The sequence below is a fragment of the Malaya genurostris genome, chromosome 2 (assembly GCF_030247185.1).
Source record: "Malaya genurostris strain Urasoe2022 chromosome 2, Malgen_1.1, whole genome shotgun sequence".
Classification (NCBI taxonomy): Eukaryota; Metazoa; Arthropoda; class Insecta; order Diptera; family Culicidae; genus Malaya; species Malaya genurostris.
This window is the reverse complement of record NC_080571.1, coordinates 207,428,074-207,451,720: the sequence shown is the minus strand read 5'-3', so window position 1 is coordinate 207,451,720 and position 23,647 is coordinate 207,428,074. Positions and strand designations below refer to the sequence as shown.

General features: G+C 36.8%; 1 protein-coding gene across 1 annotated transcript in view; it reads right to left on the bottom strand.

Moving 5' to 3' along the window:
* LOC131427281 (uncharacterized) overlaps positions 1 to 16,243 on the bottom strand; it is a 120,218-nt gene extending 103,975 nt beyond the window's left edge. Inside the window, exon 1 of the mRNA XM_058590323.1 lies at positions 15,016 to 16,243. The gene's annotated coding sequence lies outside the window, so the exon portion shown is untranslated. The remainder of the gene's footprint in view (positions 1 to 15,015) is intronic.
* Positions 16,244 to 23,647: the final 7,404 nt, after the last annotated feature.

Genomic DNA, 23,647 nt, shown 5'->3' with positions numbered 1-23,647 from the left:
AAATTGTTCAAAGTTTGTTCAAATTCGCGAAATTTGGTAAACTTCTCCAAAAAATATGCATATGTAACATGTTTAAGGGTTGATTCGTGACCATCCGACGATTTGGGTCGAAAAAAGTTGTTTTCCTTCTACAAAGATTCGAGATTTACAGAAAATTCATTGTGCGCACTATAATGCACGACCGCGCACTGTTACCTTACCCTTACGCACTGATAGGAACAAAACATGACTATTTTGTGGCTTTCATGCCCGTAAACGAGATAATAATTGTAATCTTTCATTTGAGGTCATTGAAAATCAAGGCTTGAAGTTTCCGTAGACGTGTTTATGGTCTTGGAAAAAGTAATATTTCATTTGTTATACTTTAAAAAGCTTAGGTGCGCACTAATCGCCACCTTTCCTCTATAGAAAATTTAAAATCTACACAGGATTTTGAAAAATTTAGTCTGCTATCTGTGGTTAAAGTGACACCATCCAGGACTAAAAAACATCAATTAATTTGTATAGCATTGTCCAGCACTATAATTTATTTCACAAATAAAACTTGAGCTCCCCAAAATTTGATTTTCAAAGGAATTCTATTTATTTATTCTCGTCAAGCAAATGTAGACTACATATTAATGATTTACAATGTTCTATACTTACATACAACGAATTATTTCGACAAAGCTGAGATTTTATTTGATTTTTTGACATAAAAAGGTCTAGATGTTCGCATAACCCAAGTAACCACAACGCATTATAATTTTACATTACTTCAGCTTTAAAAATTCGCGTAAAATTTGATCAAATGCAGCGGAATTACACATGTTTTTACAACACTATTATAAAGGGCGACTATTAGACTCTTATAGGATTATTACTCTTACAGTTATTATTACAATTACGTTGTTCCAAAATATAGCATTGAATGTCGATATATAGGACGGCGAAAGGTTGTTGTAAAACAATGCTCAGTTACGTTTTGAATGCAAATTTTATGCACATTACTTTAAAGTATAAGGATTAGTGTAATTATACATTAACCATGTACAGTCACGTACCCAGAGGGGGGGCCCAAGGGGCCCGGACCCCTCCCGAAATCAAAAACAGATATATAATTATTTAGAAGGTCTCAGACAATAATGTAATACAATAACAGTTCCAGTGGAAAAGTTTAAAGTGTCTGTTAAAAACACCCGTAAATGGCACACCGAGAATTAGCACCAAAATCAGTCTTCAGTAACATTATTTTTTCATCTTTGGGCCCCTCCCGAAACGAAATCCTGGGTACGGGCCTGACCATGTAAAAATAGAGTTGTAAATGTGCAGTGATATAATACATATGATTACTTGGGTATTGATTGTAATGTCGCATTATTCAGTGGACTGGACTGTATTATGCATAATTTGTTTGTGTGTCTCTTTCTAAAACTAATTTCCTGGTTCGTTCGAAATTTAATTGCAATAATAATGTAGCTAATTTAATGCGTTGAGAGACAATGTCGCTGATAAAAATAAAGCCAGTGTTGGTGATTGCCGAAAATTTCACAGAAGCTGCTATATTGCTATCTATATTGTATACAACATTTTCAATCCGGTAGAAGATGCTACAAGAACTCGAGTCTCTCAATGCATGAACCGCAAGAGAATTTTTCTACATTCCTTCGCTCCACTTCATACTCTGAGTATTTCTCGGCCCTTAAAAAAATTGCAGTCTGATAATGATCGCCGCTGTGTGGAATTTACCAAGAGAGAATCGCAAGTTGACAATTATCGCAGAAAATCGAATCGATGATTCGACTTGATGATTCTCATACTAGGTTGCAATATTTCAAAACCCTTGTGTGTAGTATTCACATACATTTTCATAGACACAACTTATACAAAGATTATATGCACATAGTTAGAATAAGCGGCAATAGTAAAATGATTCTATCGCAATTATCAACTACCTGTATAGAATCGGATCGCGAAACGAGAATAAGCAACCGTTTGTTGCTTCAGAGAGGATCCCCACAGCAGCGTGCTAACCTTTGATTCTCAGAAATGTCATCGAGAGAAATTCGCTCTCGCACTGGTGTCGATTCTATGTTAAATGAGCCATGCCGGGTTTTTTGTTGTTGCGATGATTTCCAACTCTCTTTGATGGCACTGATTCAATCGGTGAAGAGTTGCCAGCGAACGTTCTTTGATACGATAAAAGCCATCCTTGAATAAAGCATTACAAAGTTGCGGCGTTCTTGAGGTGTTTGTATATTGATGAGCATGCAGCGTGCTTCGTATGATGCTAGAGGAAATGCTGTCCAGTTTAATTTACGAAGCGCATATAAAAGAAATTGTTTTTGTATCGATTCAATGCGTTCTTTGTGAATCATATTATATGGATTTTATATTAGGTTGCAATATTTTAATATGGGTCTGACATATGTACTATATATCAATTTTATAGTACATATATGGGTCTTGAACGTTATGACTGAAGCGTTTGATAAGCACAGCATACTATTTGCTTTATCGATTGTAAAGATCCACAAATGTTTTTCCTATTGAAAATAATTGAGTTACATTTTTTTAACATTGAGTTGAAGTAGACTTTTTCAGCACCAAATGTGGAATAGATTGATTTCATTCTGGAATATTACAGCGTCGTTGATATTTTTAATTTCCACGAAGAGTTTCATGTCGTCTGCATATATAAGTACTTTTAGTTTTTTGAGAATGAAGAAAATGTCGATTATATATAAAATGAATACAAAAGGCCCTAGATGAGAACCCTAAGGTACGCAAGATGTTACATTAATTGGTTAAGAATTTATGTTTTGGAAGCGAACTACTTGTACACGATTCGTTAAGTATGATTTAAGCCACTCCAGAAGGCTATGTTCTATGCCATATTTTTATAGTTTGTATAGAAGAAAGCTTTACTGAAGTCGGTGTAAAGAGTTTCTTCGCGATTACCAGTGTTCTTTGCATTCAGAGGGAATGTCACAAATTCTACGAGATTTGTTGTAGTTGAGCGGCCTTTGAAGAAGCCATGATTTTTGTTAGTTATTACTTTCTTCAGTTGGTAAAAAAGTTTTTCGTATATAATTTATTTTGTCCCTATCTAGAATTATGTAATATTTGGTATATGTAAAAAAAAACATTTCAAATGGGCCTAAATGCCGATGACAGATTCTCTTTGATTACTTTCTCTTTCCTCAATAACTTAATTCGATTAACATCAATTTTCACGTTTATGTTACTTCCTAACTAATGTTTCCATTAAAAAATGAACGTTTTTCGGGTCATGATAAAAAAGTACGATTACTTTTGGTAAATTTCCTTTAGAAGGTGAATATTTAAGCTTGCTTGCAAAAAAAAATCTACGCCCTTGCGAGCGGCCTTCCGGAAGTTAAGTGTTTTCCAGTTCTTCTTTCGTTTTATATTGCAATTCCTACTTCTTACGCTTCGGATTGACCCAAAAATCCTGCAACTGGGGGATTTTGGGTCGGTTCGACGACTTGGGTGCCACATCCGGGCGAATCCGACGTCCATTAAGTGCTGCATGATTTATGTTTTCGACACGGTGTGGTGCCGTTTTTTGAACGCGCACACTTCTCAACGGAGTTGCTTCACTGTTTTTGCCATCATGGTTAGAGTTCGACTGATAGAGATGTCAAACTTTGTCTGCTGACTCATGCGTTACTATGATTGATGCTGCATGGGCAGATTTGTCAGTGCGGGTGAAGGTAAACGCATGAAAAATCGGCAATCTTTGTCCATTTTCGTCTTTCTCTATAGAGAGGTATATGAATTGCTGATAAAACCGACTTTCGAACGAAGCCTCGGAGACACATAGTGTTATATAACAATCGACTCAGCTCGATGAGATCAGAAAACTTCTGTGTGTGTGCACCTTTCAACGAATTTTTTTGCCGTTTTATTTTCTAATTTATGAGTGAACCGATTTCAAAAAGCTGAAGCTCGTTTAAATGCTACTGTTAGACCATTGATCAAGTTCGAAGATCAAATGGCTTTGACTTCTGGATCCAGAGATATGGTTGTATAGGTGACGTAACCAACAAAAAGCGTTATTTTTTACCACTCGATTTTCCCAGATATGGCTCAACCGATTTTAATAAGTTTCGGCTTGTTCGAAAGATACTACTGGGCCATTGATCAAGTTTGAATATCAAATGGCTGTCATTTTCGTTTCCGGTGGTACAATGGCCTAAGTGACATAATCGCCTAACTGCACTTTGCTCATCGATTCAAATTTCTCGTAAACAATCATTGAATTTCGATAAGCTTAGGCTTATTTATAAGCTGGAATGATGCCTCAGATCAAGTTTGGGAAATTATATCAAACAATCCCGATTCGGGAGATGTAATCTTATATATGACTTAACCGACAAAACGTAGTATTTTCCAGTGCACCAAAGTTTCTCAACGATGCCTGAATCGAGTTCGAAAGTCTTAGACGTGGAATGGCCGAATACGATTGGCTGAGGGTATTATCTCATAAATGTAATTATGAGACTATTTAAATGTCAAGAGAAAGGAATTATCACACCATTAGGTGGATGAGGTAGGGTTTTTTTTATATTGTTTATATTTATCTACAATTGTTGTTTGTATTGAGTGAGTTCTCTTTTCATGAAAGCAAAATACCGCTCGATAGGGCACAACTCTGAACAGTTAGGTGGATTCGCCTCTTTCGGTACAACATGGACTACATTCACTTTATACCATTCCAAAACGTCTTTAGCGTGGTGACAAGATTCCAAATCGGACCAGAATAGCGAGGGAGTATCATGAGTGTGTTGGAGTGATACCAATGGTTTCTTTAGACATTCTTCACAGTATATTTCCTTGTTTACCGTTCCGGTAGTGCATACTGCCTGCCAAATACTGAAAAGATCCGGGCCAGGCGATTCCCTCCCTCTCGACGGCCTCTGTGAGAGTAGTCTGACGTCTAGTAACTTGGAAATTTATTCATTCTCCTGCTGAGCGAGTTGTTTTCTACTTGTTGTATTGTATTTCATATGAATTAAGATTCATCTTGTTGATTCATTAAGGAGCAATTTACAATATTAGTAAAAATATAACACGACTGACCGTACATAGTGGGCATGTACAGAGCACTGTATCATCGAGATGTGGTTATCTCACCTCTCCAGTTAAGCTCAGGTCATATTCATCATAATAGGGAATGAAATCCACTGCGGATTTCAAGATACAACGTTTGGTTGTTCCTAAACGGAAACGGGATCATCTGGTTCAGCTTTAAGGTTCTACTTACAATCTAAAAAAACCATTGTTGCAAAACGCAAAAAGCAAAAATCTTGTTTTAATAAAGATGCGGGATAACCACATACCGATGATACAGTGCGCTGTACATGACTACTGTGTACTTCAGATCATCTTCGAAACACAAAAATCCATCTTTTCCTACAAGACCAAGGATATTCGGACAGGAGTAATGAGGAATTACTTTCAAAAGACGTCAATAACGGAAAAGTGCTTTCCGTTCATACAATCCTCTCCCTAATCTGCCCAGTAGTGTGATAATGGGTTGATGAGAAACTCACAGAAAAGATGTTTTTTTTGGAAAAAGATACGGTCATAGGCAGGACTCGAACCTGTGTTCTTATGCATTCCGTGCATACGCACTACCATTTCGCCACCCTAAGCTTGTGGTAGACACAGCTCTAAGACACGATTAGGCATGATATTTCCGATTATATTCAATTCATTAGTCGTTTGCCTATCTGCGCATACAGTAAACAATGTTGCAAATTCTTCTAGACCCGAACTTAGCGGGTAAGGCATCCTAAAGACAAAATACAAAATGGCTAATGAATGAATCCTGAATCTTTTCAAAGCGAGAGAAAACATCCTGCCACTTGAACTGCCCGGAGTGTGGCTAGACTCAGAAAGAAACCGGGTTGAAAAGAGCCTCCGCACAATCTCAGACTTTGTGTGGACGATGTAATCCTATTACCTTTGGAGATATTTTTATTTTTTGATTTGACATCGCTTGTTAGGTATTTACTTGCAGTTAAAGATCATAGAGACTAGTTTTAGATTATGTTGAGTTGCTTCCAGAAATAATACTTAGCAGAGGTTTAAAATTTTTGAAACAAAAGTATCCAATAGACAACAGAAAATTCACTAATAGTACTGTTGTTGTACCGTTGAATTCCACTATGTTATATCACGTCATTACACTCTCACAAAGTCACTATTTTCACAGTCACTATTTTTCCGAAAGTGTTTCAAACGTTATAATACAGATACGTATTTCGGAATGCTATTTGCATCCTTCTTCAGTGTATCGGTTTTATAAGTTTATTATACAGAAAATTACTAACATACCCTTCATACTCATTGTAACGGTATAGGCGGTAATATTGATGATTCGGAACCATGCAAAAGTGATCAAACCGTTAACACCTTCAACCATCTGGGACACAATTACACAAGCTGCGCCGAATAGATTTGCCGAAGCAAATCGAATGAACTCACAACCACTCGAACTTTCAGCTGGAAACAACCACGAAAGCTTCCAATCCCCGTACAATTTAGCGTGTCAATAAACCGAATCTGTTGGGGCGAATCGTAGCCGTCGTGTGCCCCCTCATTTATTTCTTTTTTTTTCATTCATTTGAATTCGTAAGCCAGTGCCTCTTTCTGTGTATATAAACGCCTAGTCGAAAACTGACAGCGGTGGTGACAAGAAAAAGGTAGAAAAAGCGTTTGGGAGGAAGGAACCGGTAGTGTATATTGCACCGGATCGCGCGGGGTGGCAAAAAGAGTGGGAGACCGTTAAGTGCACCACACATAAACCATTTGTCTCGTGATCACTTTTATGAATGAACCACGAGCGCTGTTTACAATTTTCCGTTGCCCACCGGGGGCAGCAAGTCACAGTGAAACTGTGGTCTCCATTTTATTGCCCTGCAGGAACGCTTGCCATCGCAATTACCTTCAATTTTTTTTATCGTGTCACCGATCAATCAGCTTGGTGCGATCTCCGCAGTGCATGAACGTGTGAATGGGAGAATGTTCGTTGTAATATTGCTAGTTAATCCCAATTAGAGTATACAAAGGTACCCTACTCGAAATGCTTTTACTTTTCGGTATTGCATCCAAAACTTTACCGTACCGATGTTAACAACAACCTAAATAAGCATTGATAAATTATAGCCAAAAACGTTTCGATCCTTTGCACTTTTGATATACTTCTGACACGTGTTCGTCAATTTGCATCACGACAAGGCTTGATCAAAATATTGTTACCCTGATCAAAACACCGTCTGACTACCACTTGTATCGATCGAATCACACCACTTTTAAAGCAATACGTTTCACCCCAGTCGAAGTAATAAGTAATAATTTACTCCTCACGTTCTTAAGCTAACAAGACAAGACATCTTTTGGTCCAGAATTTAGACGTGTACTGGACGTGGACACTATTTTTAACAAATGTTGGGGCATGAACGTTAGAACTTCTAACTTTTTTCTGTATTTGAAATCAATTTCAATTATGGCGGGCGACAAAAGGGTGCCTTAATTACACCAAAATTGGAGCCAGTATAATCGGTGCAGAACGGTGCAGCACTAAACACAAAAATGGCATCAATGAGAATACAATTACAGTTTTTATATTATTTTGAATCATATTATTTCAGCCATTATATATTCGTTGAACGAAATCTATAACGATATTTTTATATGATTGTAAGTAGATTAAATGAAATGTTCATAGCAACTTGATATGGGTATTTCATAGCCTGCAATGCGGTTTGACAAAGTTTCTCGTTTGCATGTGTCTGGCAGAAGGTTTTGCCGGAATTCCGGCAAGACTCTAGCAACAATGCAACAACCGTTTCCGGCAGAGAATTTCGCCTATCGGTTATTAACGGTTATATTTCTGCCACACAAGACCTCGCGAGACCGTTTTGAATCGGTTGTTCATTTTTAGCACCGTTGGTTTTACTTTTTTCATTAGAAGTTTAAATGAAGTGCAATAACATAACTTTTGCACTACCAAACATGATTTGCAATGCTTCTTTTCTCAATATACCAGTATTTTCATTTCATTTACCTGGTCTCAAGACTCGTTTTCATTTTTGTATGTAAATGCAGGATTGACGAATATCAGATGAAGTCGAACAGAAAAAAACCAGCAAGAGTGATCTTGCAAGACGTGACGAGGCAAGAGAATGAGACAATTTCGCCTGTAAATTTTTGACAGCTGCCGGAATTTTGCCAGGCTTCTACCGGTTGCCAGAATTTTTCACACGCGGGTAAATGATCGATCAAATGAAGCACTCGTAAAATTGCACATTATTAAGGAGCAAGACTCTTTGCAAGCGTATGAGTAATGTCAACAATGTGTGCGTAAAAACAAATTCTGGCGCTTCTTTTTCTGATTTTAATCAACAAATCTTCCATATGGTTGAAAAATAAACCAATCGGATCATTCTGCTTAAAATTGCAATTCAAGAAAAGCGAAAATCTTAGTCTAAAACTCTTCCGATTTTCTTAAAACTGCTCGAGAAAAAATATTTCGGTTTCAGCTTACATCCACTAACACATTTGATTAGCGACAAACACATTCCTATATGGATTTCCTCTTGCCAAAATTATTGCGATATACTTTATGATCAAAAAAGAACCGGAATTTTCATTTTAAAATTCCTGCGCTTGTCCAATCGGTAAACTTTTATTCTCTCAACGTTGGCAACACTTTTATACACATTCTGTCAAATTTTGACGCATATTGTACGATTAGTTTTTGTTTGGCGTCTATACAAAGAAGTTGAAAAATTTTCGTGTGGGGATTTAGAACAACGTGCGTGCATCAAATTTTGTGTTGCAAATGGATTTAAGTGTTCCGAAACGATGAAAATGTTAGAAAAGGCCTTTGGTGAATCGTGTCTAGGAAAAACACAGGCATACGAGTGATATAAACGCTTCAAAGGTGATCGTACAAGCTTGGATCATAATGAGATCCCTGGCCGCCCAACAACATCTGTAACTGGAGAAAACATTGAATCGGCGAAGCAAATCGTGTTGCAAAATCGTTCTGTACCGATTAGAGATATTGTTGTGTTATTGGGCATCTCTTATGGATCAGCCGAACATATTTTAACTGATGTTTTGGGTTTGAAACGCGTCGCTTCTCGGCTGGTGCCAAAAAAGCTGAATTTCAGTGTTGGTTGTGTCGCAGTTTTTGACCAAAAACTCGACCAATATCATCAACCAAGCACCGTACTCTCCAGATATGGCCCCGTGTGACTTTTTCCTTTTTCCCAGACTCAAATTGCCAATGCGGGGAACGCGTTTTGAGACCATAGAGACCATAAAAGAGAATTCGCTACGTGAACTAAAGGCTATACCTTCGGCGGCCTATAAAACTTGTATGGATAATTGGATCAAGCGTTGGGATATGCATGTATTGCCGCAGAAGGAAAGTACTTTGAAGGCGATAATAAAGAAATTTATTAAAAATTGAAATTTTGCGTTTTTCAATAAAATTCCGGTTCTTTTTTTATCATAAGGTAAAGATTTACGTACCTTCTATAAGTAAACCCGCAAAATATAAACCTTTAATTTGACACGCAAAAGACAATGGATATGGAATGTTGTCTTAAACCTTTTATTTTTCCGGAAAACTGCTTTTGTAACAGAAAATACTTAGTTTTGTTTATTTTGTGTAGCGCAATCTAATACAAATCCATTGAAGCAGTGTTGCTAACTTCTTATTAGGGAATTGAAATCTACAGTCATAAAATGTAAGCAGTTTTCATCAAACGTTGGTGAAAAATTGATCAAAACTGATATTTCATCCAAAAAGTCTGGTTTAACGTTCGTTTGAGAATAAATTATTGCTGAAAAAGATTGTTTGAAACTCAATCGTGCAAGCCACTTTGATAAACTGGTTGCACTGCATATATGAATACAAAGATCTATGACATACGTACCAAATAAAATGTACGAAATACACAAATTACCAACACAAGTTAACTTGGTTTACTCTTGATCCTTAATGAAGTATTATGACAACTGATTGAACTATTCAATAGAAATATCGATCAAATTATATTTTGATCACCTTGTTCCACAGTAATAGCTCAAACAACCACATAAGGCTGATTCGAGAGAACTTAAAAGCGTGAACCTTCTCGCTTCTTAAGAAAACATGTCAAGGGAAGTACATAATGGTCCAATCCACCTGTGAATGTGTTGGTGTGACTATTTTCAGCCGTTGTGTGGCGAATGCTAGTGTGAGTATCTCGAAATAACCCAGTGAATTTTGTCGAGCCGCATCGTGCCAACTATTGAAGACATATCTCGGTTAGTTTTTCAAAAGGGCGTATAAGCAAGTGGCTTTTCTCGCTGCTTAAGAAAACTCGTGGTTAATTTTGACAGCTGGGAAGTACTGAACCTAGGACAGGACCTGACAATTGTTAATCCACTTTTAGGACCAATTTCGGACCAGCTCGTGATTGGTTGAAATTGACATAAGCAAGTACAAGTTGTTGAAATCAATATTACTGCCGGGTGGTAGAAAAAGTGTTGTCAGTATCGTCGGTAACAATGTAGCTTGATATTGGACATTTTATTTTTCTGATCATCTTTTCAAAATTATTAATTTCAATAGGATTTAAGTTCAATTGGTTGTTAAGTCCTGTCAACGTGGAAAGCATACGATTACATTTAACAATCACTGGATGATACAAAGAGAAAGCCTGAAATCACGAAGTGTGATATGGACGAGAATATTGATTATGTTGGTTGAAAATAGCACCGAATCTTTGGATACTTCTTTATGTTATTATTTTTCTCAAATAGAATATGTTGAATACTTTATTTAATAAGGCTGCAAAAATTAATTACCCAAAATTGAGTGTATTAGAAAAATTTTATTAAGCTGTTTCAATTAAACGTTTTCTTCAAAACAAACATCTGATCAAAATGAATCCAGAGCTATATTTTTGACCGATATAACATTTGTCTAAGTGTTTTCAAATGATAAACAATCGCATGTTATAAGGGAAGAAAGTTTTCAGAATGAATAATTATCTCTACTGGCAACAGTGATCGCGAGGCATTTATTATTCACAGCAGGGAGCAACCGGAATAAGAAGAGAAATATTTTTCTAGAAAAAGAAACCAGTTGTCTGGTCCTGTCCTAGGTCGGAATCAGGAATCAGAGCTAGCAGAGATGCCAGATTTTTATATAGGAAATCTGTATTACTTTGTATAAAAAAATCTGTATTTATCTGTATTCACTATTAAAATAAAATTTCAACATTAAAATGATGTTATTCAAACACCTTATGGATGTAGAATGGTAGATTCAATGAGCAATAATTTTTTCCATCTGTCTGTTGGAACAGGAAGGTTAAATTCCACAAAAGGAATGTAATGCCAAGACTTTGCTTCTCGTCACTGTATTAAAACACTAATAGATTGCTCATACGAAAAAGCTTTTTTTTGCTTCTTGGGAAATCCGTATTAAATTTAGAAAATCTGTATCAAATCTATATTCTGTATGCGTATGTAAAAATCTGTATAATACAGATAAATCTGTTTAAATGGCATCTCTGAGAGCTAGGGCAAGGCATACTTGCTGACTACCAGCAAGGCATACTTGCTGACTGCCGAATTTTTTTTTCACATTTACAGACTTTTGAAACCCTGTCTGCAGATATTTGAAATTTTTACCTGGCATCTCTAGGCTCAAGTGGCATTCCAACTGTTTTTCAAAGAAGGGCGGATCATACAAAAGTGAACCAATCGAGTCTCTCTCTCCTACAAATAAATACTTCAAAATCCTACAATTTTGTTCATTTGTGTATGTAAGTTTCGTCCTCCGTGTTCCATGACAACAAACAGGGCAATACTTCAGTTGCTAGAACTATTTATTTTGGTTATTTTAGATGGGTTTTGAACTTTTAACTACTGAAAATAGTAGATGAAACGATAAAGTTACCAGCAGATTTATCTTATTAGCGGAAATCAGCCAATTTCACGAAAAATGCGCGAGGGTTTCATAATTCACGCAGGAAGCATAGAAGTAAACAAATCCAAAAAGGGCGATTCTCTTTTCATGTTGATTAATACAGGGGATATAGAGAAGAAGTGGCAAAATGCTTGCTTTTTAAAGATAAACCAACAGTTCATCGATTTTTAAAAAATTGATCATAGAATATACGATAATTTCTAAATAGAAATTGATACCAAAGTCGAAACCATCATCGATAGTTGCTCCATTTGCTGTCAATGTCCGTCCTTCTTCGAAAAACAGCTGATTCGGCAGTTCAATAGTTATTTTGCTACACTGAAAGAAAAATCTTGTAAAAAACATTAGTTTCAGATCTTTAGTAAAAATTACTGTTGCAAATTCTTCTTATACTTTCAGTAAAATCAAAGACTCCAATAAAAAGTTCCAGTTTCTCGAGCTTCTTCATCTGTTCTCTGTTTTTTTTAATTTTACCACTTGTTATGAATTTGCTTTCAGAGCAAAATAAAGCCAAATAACTTTCCATCCTTCAAACTTTGAATTGGGTCGTAGTTTCCATTAAATTTAACTACTCGATAAAGAAATAACAATCGAAATGTTAAATTTCAACTGAAAGTAAAAAACAATTGGTGAAATATTTCACAGCCTATACAAGCATTTTACATGTAAATGATTTCCATATTGTCCAAAACCGTCAAAAACTAGATCATCGGGATTATAAAGAGTGTATTGAAAATAAGCTATCCACATACATTTGTGTTGTACGCATGTATTTGTGATTGTTTTTTTATGCTCAGATCACAGCATGCTGTGCGTTTGGTTGTCAGCTTTCGTTTGTTTACTTGTTTGTGCGGTTGAAATTCTGCGTTTCCAAAATGTCACTTATTGAAAAGGAAGTGAAAATTAAGGTTCTGGACACATGGCTAAGTGAGAAGGGTATTACTATGCGAAGCGGTTCGGAAGTCATCATACCAGTGTTAAAACTATCATTAATAAGTTTGGGGAACACTATTCTTTGGATGAGCTACCAGGAAGAGGCAGAAAACCCGGTTTTTTTATCAACCCAAAACTGGACCAAGTAATATCTCATGAAGAACGTATTGAACGTGATTTGGCCAAAAATGCAGGAACGAGTGTCGGAATGATCCAGCGACCTACAAGATGCATGCGTTTTAATAGACGATGAGACTTATGTAAAGGAGGACTCAAAAACCCTTCCAGGTCCATAATACTTTACTGTCGTCGTTGGGGAGGATGTGAGCGATGCGGACAGGTCAATTCAAGTGGAGAAATTCGGTCGAAAGGTACTGGTATGGCAAGTAATATGTTCCTGTGGTTTGAAGTCAATCATTTTTTATACTACCGGAACTATAAATGCAGAAATCTATCGATCTGAGTGTCTCCAGAAGAGATTGCTGCCTTTATATAAGAAGCATAGGACACCTTCACTGTTTTGGCCGGATTTAGCGTCGGCTCACTATGCTAAAACTACTCTCAGTTGGCTTGCAGAAAAGGATATAAATTTCGTTGAGAAAAATATCAATCCACCAAATTGCCTCAGATTCGACCCATCGAACGTTACTGGGCAATCGTGGAGAGGGTCTTCAAGAAGACTGGTAAGGCAGCTGGGAACATGCAGAAGTTCAAACAAATTTGGGCTCAAGCGTCCAAAAAGTGCGAGGCAACACTTGTCCGGAACTTGATGAAAAGCGTTCGATCAAAAGTTCGAAAATTCGTGAAGGAATAACATAAATTTCATCCGGTTTTCATTATGCTCAAGTTTAACCTCGTACAATAAAGGATCAATTTTTAGTTTGAATAAAATATCGTTTTTTATCATAATTTGAAAGAAAAATTTGTGGATAACTTTTTTTCGATACACTTCTTAAGAATGTATCCAAAATTTTGGATTCGATTAAATTTTCCTGGACTGTCTAAGAATTTTAGCAAGGTTGCAAGAATCGGAAAGAACGGAAAATAATTTGGGAGTATAAGAAAATGTCAACCAGATTAGTTGCAAAGGCGAAAAAACGTGAAAAAATCGAAACGAAATATATACTGATTGTGCGGACCAAAACACCTCTAAATGGAAAAGTCGCTGAATTTCGAAGGAGTTATCTCTGTTGCGAAATTCACAGTATTTAGTGCAAAAAGTAAGCGAATAACTAGTTATTTTTGACTTTTCTAATCGTCATTTGTTTGTGTTGAAACGTCACCTTACAATAAACTCTGTCGTATTCATTCTTTAATTTCTTCAAACGATATATTTTCACATTTAATTGTTTGGTATTTATCCTGAGAAAGAATTTTAGCGACTAAAACAAAGCATTTTTCGGCAACTAAATGTCGTTTCAGACGTTGCGATTAGGAACAAATTAAAAAAAAAACTTAGTTATATTGAACTTTACGTCTGCTTAGTGGCTTATGTTTAGCTGAAAAGTTGCATGAGCAGAGCATCATGAACTGTATATGCACTGATACGTCGAATATGAGATGTAAATAAGAGTGGAATACCAGACATTTCTCGAATTGTTCGTAATTATCGCGCACGTAGTTGTGCAAATATATACAATTATTGAAAAATTTGTAGTGTTTATGCCGTGAAAATCGAAACTTTTTTATCAGTTTTCAAAAGATTATGACGTTTTATCGGCAGTTCCCCAACACGTCACACATTAAATTGATAAATGAAGGCTTTTTTATATAAATACGTTTCATGAAAAATAAGATAAAAGCACACTAAAATATATACTTTTTGTAGGTAAAATATTCACTTTCCTATCATTTTACAGAGCTTTCAGTCTTATAGTCATTCGTCTCTCGGATCAGGACAACCTTCTAGAATCTATGTGCGGGGTTGGGAATCGAACCCAGGTATGCTGTATTTGAAAGACGATGGTCTTACCCATTACGCTACACCCATACCCCAATTTTTCAAATTTTCTAGCCAATGTGAGTTTGAATTCCAAAATATCACAGCATATGTCGAAAAAAACTTCGAATTTATTGCTTACCTTATCGTTTTATCTGATCCAATGAAACAAAGCAGCGGATTTTACTGAACCTTTTAAAGGTGAATTTCAATCACCAAACACTGTCCAGTGCTGTTTGAAATTCGGAACTCAAATTTTTACGATTATTTTCCAAACTCGATAATGTTTAAATATTGTTGCAGAAGGCAAACACCGACGGGTACACTAATGAAGATATTAAGCACAAACCGAATACAAAGTCGATCGTATTTCCTTAAATTATTCCTCGATTCAGCGTTTTTCGTTCGCGAAATGATTGAAGTTTCAATTTGATTTATTTATGTTTTTCAATAAATAATAAATTTACACTGGCCATGTATTATACATTCACGTTTCTCGTGTGTGTAACTGCTTCAGTTTTGTTGCTGCTATTTTTCTTCTTCCGGGCATGGCAGAAGTTCAGTTTGGCGCGTTTATATTTCTTTTCATCTGCTTCCTGAAATTAACCACCACCGGCACGAGTTTCCCGCCGCACATCTGAGTTTTCACTAAATCATCGGCACTATTCACGATGGGCCAGCGCATAAACCGCGATAAATAGAATAAACTGACTGCGATTTCGGTCCTGCTTGAAATTGGAGGTTAATAACCAAAATATTGTTTCGAACATCCCATTAAAACGATCGAAGCTAGGGTCTGCTTTTCCAGCGGGAGGAAAAGGCGAGCGCAGTATCGTTTCATCCCGGTCATCCACCAGGGGTTTTATTTATTTTGGTTCAATTACCACACTTTCCTTCTACTACGCGCCGCTTGTACGCGTGCTTTTCTTTTACTTGTTTTTATTTGTACCGACGGCGCCTCGGAACGGCGGTCGTTTTCCCGCAGACACAATTTCCCGTGTGATTGGTTTTGACTCAGCACATCACCCATCAACGGCCACAACTGAAGTACACATCCGATGTAGCAAAACTTTGATCATCGAAAACCATGCAAATAATTTGACCCTAACTCAACAAGGCACTCTAAATCTCAGCTCCAGCAAACCAACGCCAAATAGCAGCTTCAAGAGCACAGAATCCGTAAACAGTGCTTACGGTTCCAACGTCGGAACACAAATGATCCGAAGGAGCCAGCGGTGATTCTGTTTTCCCATGCTTTGATTCACACTCCTGCTGCCGTCCGTCTCATTCAGTACACATGCACACATCCACCCGGTCGCACATTCTCACCGTTTGCGATGATCTTATGGATGATGATGGAATCCTTTCGATATCTGTGTCTACGAGATCCGATGCGATGCGATGCGAGGGCGGTCGTCAAACAACACTGGTGAGCTGATCGTAGTTCTGCGCTCGTTCAAGTAGCCGGCTCACGCTCATTCTTCTCAGAATGCTCTTTCTCTCTCGCTCTCTCTCTCTGCCTTCCTTCTACTTACCCGTTTGTCACGTGTGATTGCCATCCTTTGCCCACTCTCCGACGATGTTTATGCTGTACAGCATAAACATGCAAGCTGTATACTGTTCGGCACCGGTGGTTGCAACTTGACGGGACTGCATTCGTGGACCAGTTTGATTGAATTGAGACCGGGAACGTTGGAAAATTGAATAATGTTTCCGAAAGTTTTCTAAAGCTCACTTGCGATGCACGTACCTTTTCCACGTTGAAGCTGGTTTTAAGTGATTTTTACGATTTTCGTTGAACGTGGTTTTTAATTACCCTACTGCCACTTTGACTTTGGTCTGACACCATTTTTTAGAAAGAAAAATTGAACGTGTCTCAAAATGCCACAACAGAAGTGTTTAACTGTAAAAAAGTTTTATCTCCGCGAATTCCTAGATTGCTTCTACATTGAACAATTAACTTTTCAGTTCGCTTTCTTCTCTCATCCAAGTCAGTCGATAAAACAAAACCGCTTACGTTCGGGACGAAAGAAACCAAGTACAGTATTGTGTAGTGAACAATAGAACGACCTCGAAAATGAGTGAACCAAACGAACAAAAGCTACCGCCGGTACGAAAGAATACAATTATTGTTGACTTCAGGCAGTGCAAAATTCGACCTTCGAAACGAGAACTTGAAGGTTTGCTTGAGGAGCAAATGCATCTTAACATTAAACGTGTGCATTTACTTCAACGCAATAAGACAAATAATGTTGTTTACTTTCAGTTTTATAAAGACTTGGATGCAACTCAATTCGCAAAAGACAATAACAATGTGCACTATGTGGAGCACGAGAACATTAAGTACAACATTCCAGTATATATGGAAGATAGTGCTATAGGAGTGCGTGTGCATGATCTTCCCTCAAGCGTCATCGATCCTTATATTCCCGCTATTCTAAATGACGTACGTTCGTTACGCATGCGCTCGAAAAGGCCTATACCTTCTTATGTAACTTTCGGTCAGGATACAAGAATCCCGTGCAAATCACTTGTTACCTATGACAATCAGATAACCACATGTCAATATTGCCAAAAAGCTGTTCATTACGGTAAGCCATGTGATAAACTGGACAAGGAGATTACCACACCAAAGGACAACGGTGCTTCTTTCACACCAACCCCAAGCAACCCCAGTACTCCTGTGACAGTCACCAACAACAGTGAAGTATCCCCTTCAACGAAACCATCCAACGTAACTCCTATAAAACAAAGTACACCAGCTGCAGTTAACAGCTTACCATCCAACCAACCAGCAACTGCAAATAATGTACAACAAGGCGCATCTACAGCAACTAGCAACGAAATCAACAACAATACCACGGCAATGGATGACGAGACGAACCACGAACAAACTGCCCCTTAATCCTCGCAGGAGGTTAATGGAAGCTCCTCTCCCCCTAGAAAAAGGGTGACAACGAGATCTAATACAAAAAATTGTTAGCTAAAAACTCAACTCAATCGGCCACGTAAAGCTTGTACGCAAATAGGCCTGAATAAAAATATCTTTTATGAAAAAAATATTAACTTTTCGCATTACATCTAATTAAAAAACCTGTTTAAATCCACCTAGTGGTGTAATGATGCCTTTCTCTTTTCGCATGGCGGCGACGAGCCCGTTGGACGAGCGCTTTGTTCACTGGAATTCGAATACACTCACGATTAGTCGCTATGCAGACCGATTCCGGTCTCAAGGAACTGAGTTAATGCAAAATTTAAAAAAAAAACTTATTAATATCTCACTTAACCTCTTCACTGTATTCTCTCTCACTGTTACCTTTTAAGTTTCTATAAAAATTACTTTATCTTTTACTAAGAGTTACACTACACTTCCAGAACATTTGGACGCCTGCCGCTTCGTAAATGAAATGAGCGAGTCTATCGGATTTCTTACGCAAGAAACCTTCAACCGACGCTTTACTGCGGCGGACTTTGCAGGTAATCGCGAAAATCTGGCATGGCGGTTATTTACTCACTTTAGCGTGCCTTCGAGCTGTTCATTTGAGATTATTCATCAGCGATATCAGCCGCCGTGATTCATCACCAATAGTCAAGATCCAAACCATTACGAGACTTATCCAAGACATCAATCCTCTATGGTTTTCTACCAAATATATACAAGCGCGAGGATTATTTTCCTCATTATCCTAATGCAAAATATTACTTCAATGTAAATTATTATTATTAATAATTAATATGTACAAGAGCGACAATTATTTTGAGCCAGATCGGTGCAAAAGTACAAACGGTTACAATATAATACTATGATATTCTTCAAAATAGTTTTTTGCTGATAATAACTACCGATTGGAGTACACAGATAAAAATATTTTGTGATTTTACATTTATTTTCATGCACATATTTGGAGCAGGCAATTAAATAGAAATTTACATTACAAAACGAAGCGGTTTGTAAATATACAGTCTTGTTCAATGAAAAACTAAATGAATTTTAATGTAATTTTACATCAATAATGGTTTTAAATCAGATTTTCGTTTCAACTGATGTCTATTTCATAGTACTATCGGTTTACATGTCGTGTAAGTTTCATCTTTTCTTTCTGTGTAGCTTTTTGTCGTAAATACGACTTACTTTACTATGGGGCGCCTTTTCAAAATTTACCCTCTGAGAGAGTGGTAAGTTTTTGATCGTGAATATCTCTTGTTGTAACTAACGAATCAACATAATTTTTGCTACATGCCATCGGAAATATGATCACAATTTTTTATGATAAAATTTTCAGTTGTGTGACATAATCTCAAATAATTCAAAATTAAACTTTTCTGAAATGTTTGGTATAAACGAGTATCAAAGAGGATAATTCATAAGGCGCGTTTGCCTTTTTCGTAGTTTGAAAGCTCATAGTTCAGTGATCTGAGAAAGGATTTATATAATCTAACTACCAATAGAATCGAAATTTTTCAACTTAAACGTGTATATCAACAGCATTGAAGTATTTCAATAGCACACTATTGAAAACCCCCTCTCATTTGACCCATGTCAACACCAGCCAATCAGAACACGTTCTGAGGAAGAGAACAAATCATCAGCTGCTGTACAACAAATCGTCCTAGAAAAATGTTCCAAACAGTGCTTAATATCGTAGTAAGTTCTACAATTTGGTCCTTCTGAAAGGCAGGAATGAATCCTGTAGATTTTTTTCACGTTTTCTGTTTCGCCCGCGTCATGGTATAAAATTTTTAACACACTTTACCCTATAATTCCGGAACCAGATGTCGGATCCGGATGAAATTTAGGAATTCCGTACAAGACCACATGACCTTCAATTAACACCTCAGTTTATAAAAATTGGTCAAACCATCACTGAGAAAACTCATTTGAGGAAATATGACCACTATTTCCTGTGCCTCCGGAATCGGAAACTGGGAACCAGAATAGTCTAAATCAGTTTGTTTGCCGTCCGCTGATACTGACTATCGATTGAAATAGTTTTGGGGTTAGTTTAGATTTTTTTCGTTTTTTGTTTCGCCCCTCTAAGTGATGGTATAAAAGTTTTTACAAACTCAACCCTATAATCCCGGAACAGGAAGTCGGATACAAAGGAAATTCAGAAGTTTCGTATGCAACCATAAGACCATTCGTTTCATTCGAAGTTTGTTGAAATCGGTCACGCCATCTCTGAGAAAAGCGAGTAAGTAATTTTAAATAAGAATTTTTACACTAATCATCTTATAATTCCGGAACCGGAAGTCGGATACAAATGAAATTCGGAAGATTTGTGAAGGACTATGAGACCATTTATTTGAATATAAGTTTGTGAAAATCGGTATACCCATCTCCGAGAAAAGTTAATGCAAAAAAACGTTACATACATATACACACAGAAATTTTGCGTACTCGACGAACTGATTCGAATGGTATATGACACTCGGTTCAAAAGTCGGTTTTCACAGCATAACTTTTCTATATGAGAAAGGCAAAACATCATCTTACGATCAGCATTTGAAATATTTTTAATTTTTTTTTCTGAAACTCCGTAATGAACGAAAGAGTAAGTAAATCAAGAGTGGCTCTTATTTGCAATTCGACCTTTGTGAATTATATCTTTTCGAAACAATTAAAAAAGGAGAGTTGGCATCGCTGGGAGTACGATGCGGTGCCTAATTGTTGCCTTTAAAAAAGTCTAATTACATTGTGTATCAAACAACGTATAGTGAAGTGATTGATTGAGTTATTTGAGTGATAGTGCTGCTATGACAAGTGTGTGTTGATACGTGAAAAGTGTTATTTATTGAATATTGCTGATTCATGAAACTAAAAAACGCCCAAGCGACGTAAACTGCGAATTTACCGCCCAAAATTAAACGACGTCAACCGATTGAAGTGCCATCTGAATAACATTGTCGGTGTTATCAGATTTATGTTATCAGATTGGCACATTGTCGCAAAGCTGAATTAACGGTAGCGACACCTGCCAATGAAAAATGTAACCAAGAAAAGGAAGATTCTTCCGAAAATTTTTATATCGGCTGTAGTGATTTGCAGCGGTTTTTTTGTTTATTCAATAGTACTTATAGATATCAGTAAGGATAACAAACTCGGAGTAGAAGAAAATCGATTTCAAAATTATTACTACTACTTTTTCTCACCTTCCTGCCATGGAAGTTGGTTTCTGAAACTAACGTATTTTGTTTTGGTGGCGTTGTTGTCAACAATATGTTAAGCTATGTTCATACAAAGATATCATACTAACAAGATATCCAGCTCTCACATTTCCCGAACAAATCATTGGCAACATCATTTTTTTGCGAACATGGCGCCCTCAGGCGAGTCCGCATCGAATCTCGTACATAGAAGTAGGGGAGAGAAATGTCACATTCGTGCTCGCCAAAATAGCAGCACTGCGCACCCGTACAATTGACATGATATGTTGGATGTGATGCCGTGCGATGGCGTTGCTGAACTGAAGATTGATTTCGCTCTAAGCTGACAGGGTCTGGTTCATACCATTTTGATGTGCACAGGACACAGTTATAGAAATTCAATCTTATACTGAAAATCATAAAATTTTCAATCCGGTGTAGAGAAATGAAAAGTTGAAGATTTTTGTAAACGGCAACCGTTAGGTAATATTATGTTATTGTCTAGTAACAACGTCGTAAAAAAGTGTGTAATTGTACTTATATTGCAAAACCACCTTAATTAGCCATTATTTCCTTGCTACAAGAAGATCATCAATTTTCAATTAGTGTGTTATTTTGGGTATTACTCGACTTTCAATCAGCGAATTGTGATTCGGCACTAATAAACAATACCACAGGAAAAATATCTAGACATTTGTGCAATACTACTGTTATAGCATTGCGAATACTCGAATCGAATGCATCTATTTTCATCCTTTTCTCGGATCCAATGGATTGAACAGAGACAGTATATCTTACTTTAACTCAGTCACGTACCCAGATGGGGGGAGCCGAAGGGCCCTGGCCCCTCCCGAAATCAAAATTTTTTTACAAGGCCTCAGACATGTGTTACAGAAATAACAAGACAGTAAACCTAAAGCAATGTAATACAATAACAGTTCCAGAGGAAGTGTCTGTTAAAACATCCGTAAAAGGCACACCGAGAATTAGGAACATCAGCAATCTTCAGTAACATTATTTTTTATCTTTGGGCCCCTCCCGAAACGAAATCCTGGGTACTTGCCTGCTTTAACTTATGATGTTAGTAACACATGGATCAATAAGTCCCGAGACTAAAGCAGAGATGGCGCTCGTAGTAAACCAGTAACCACGTCTTTCTAGAGTACTAACCTTTGCTTGAAACGGGTCAAAATTTTAAGTCGATCCGACCAGAAACAGCTGAGTTATTGAGGTTGGAGTAAAGTCGTTTTGTAGTTTGTTTAAAAAATGGAAAAAACCAAGTTTCGTGTTTTGATAAAACATTGTTTTTTGATGGGTAAAAACACCGTGCAAGCGAAACAATGGATTTAAAAATGTTATCCGGACTCTTGTCCATCAAAAGCAACGATTTGTCGGTGGTTCGCCGAGTTTAAACGTGGTCGTACCGACACAAATGACGCGGAACGCTCGGGTAGACCTGTGGAAGCCGTTACACCGGAAAATGTGAGTGAAATGACAAAAATTATAATGAAATATCGTAAAGTGAAGCTCCGTGAGATTGCTGAGATGACACAGATATCATATAGAAGTGTATTTACTATCCTTCATGAAAAATTGATGTATGTATGTATGTATGTATGTATGTATATGTGAAGCCACCATCAGTTCAAGGCATTACCAATGTATGCGGGTAGACTTACAGTAGATCCGAATTTAATTATCAGATAGCTTTCATATTATTACTGTTAAGAAGGCCAAAATGGGTTATTTGGACCCGGCGCCTTCCAGCAATAACATCCAGCCATATAATAAAGATTTTCGCTGTACCAGCTTAAACCCGCCTGATGGTTTGTTTGTTAGAAGGGCGCGTCTTACTCATTTCAGACCTTCAGGGAGAAACACGAAGTTTCTCCCATGTGACTCAGGTTGGCAATCCACTCCATCATCCAGTCATTCACTTGTAAGATACCCTGATGCACTCCCTGCCTCTCACCATTGTAATAAAATAATATAATATTTGTGACGAAGTACAATATAGTAAAATAATAAGACATAATATAATATCATTTAATATAATACAATACAACAAATCGTCATACAATATAACATAATAAAATATAACATAGAGCAATATAATATCACATAATATAACATATATACTACAATATATTATCCTATAGAAGGGTTCCGTCATCATCCATCATCTCCGTTCCGCTATCCACTCATGTTCGAAAACTGACAATTATAGTAAAATCTGCTATCTCTTATCGATATGTTGACTATAGTGTTTGTCCGAAGAAAAGATGCCTACATTCCGTATCTCCTCGAAGTAATGACAGCAACATTATTATATAAGTAAAATCAAATAATATAACTCATTATAATATAATATAATATAATACAATATTATATAATATAATACAATACATATAGTATAACATAATACAATATAATACAATATAATATAATATAACATAATATAATATAACATAGTATAATATAATATAATATAATATAATATACCATACTATAGAAGGGTTTCCGTTATCATCCTTCATCTCCCTCCGCTAGTCAACTCATGCGCTAAAACTGACAATTATAGTGACATAAGCTATCTCTTATCAATATGTTGACTATAGTGGTTGGACGAA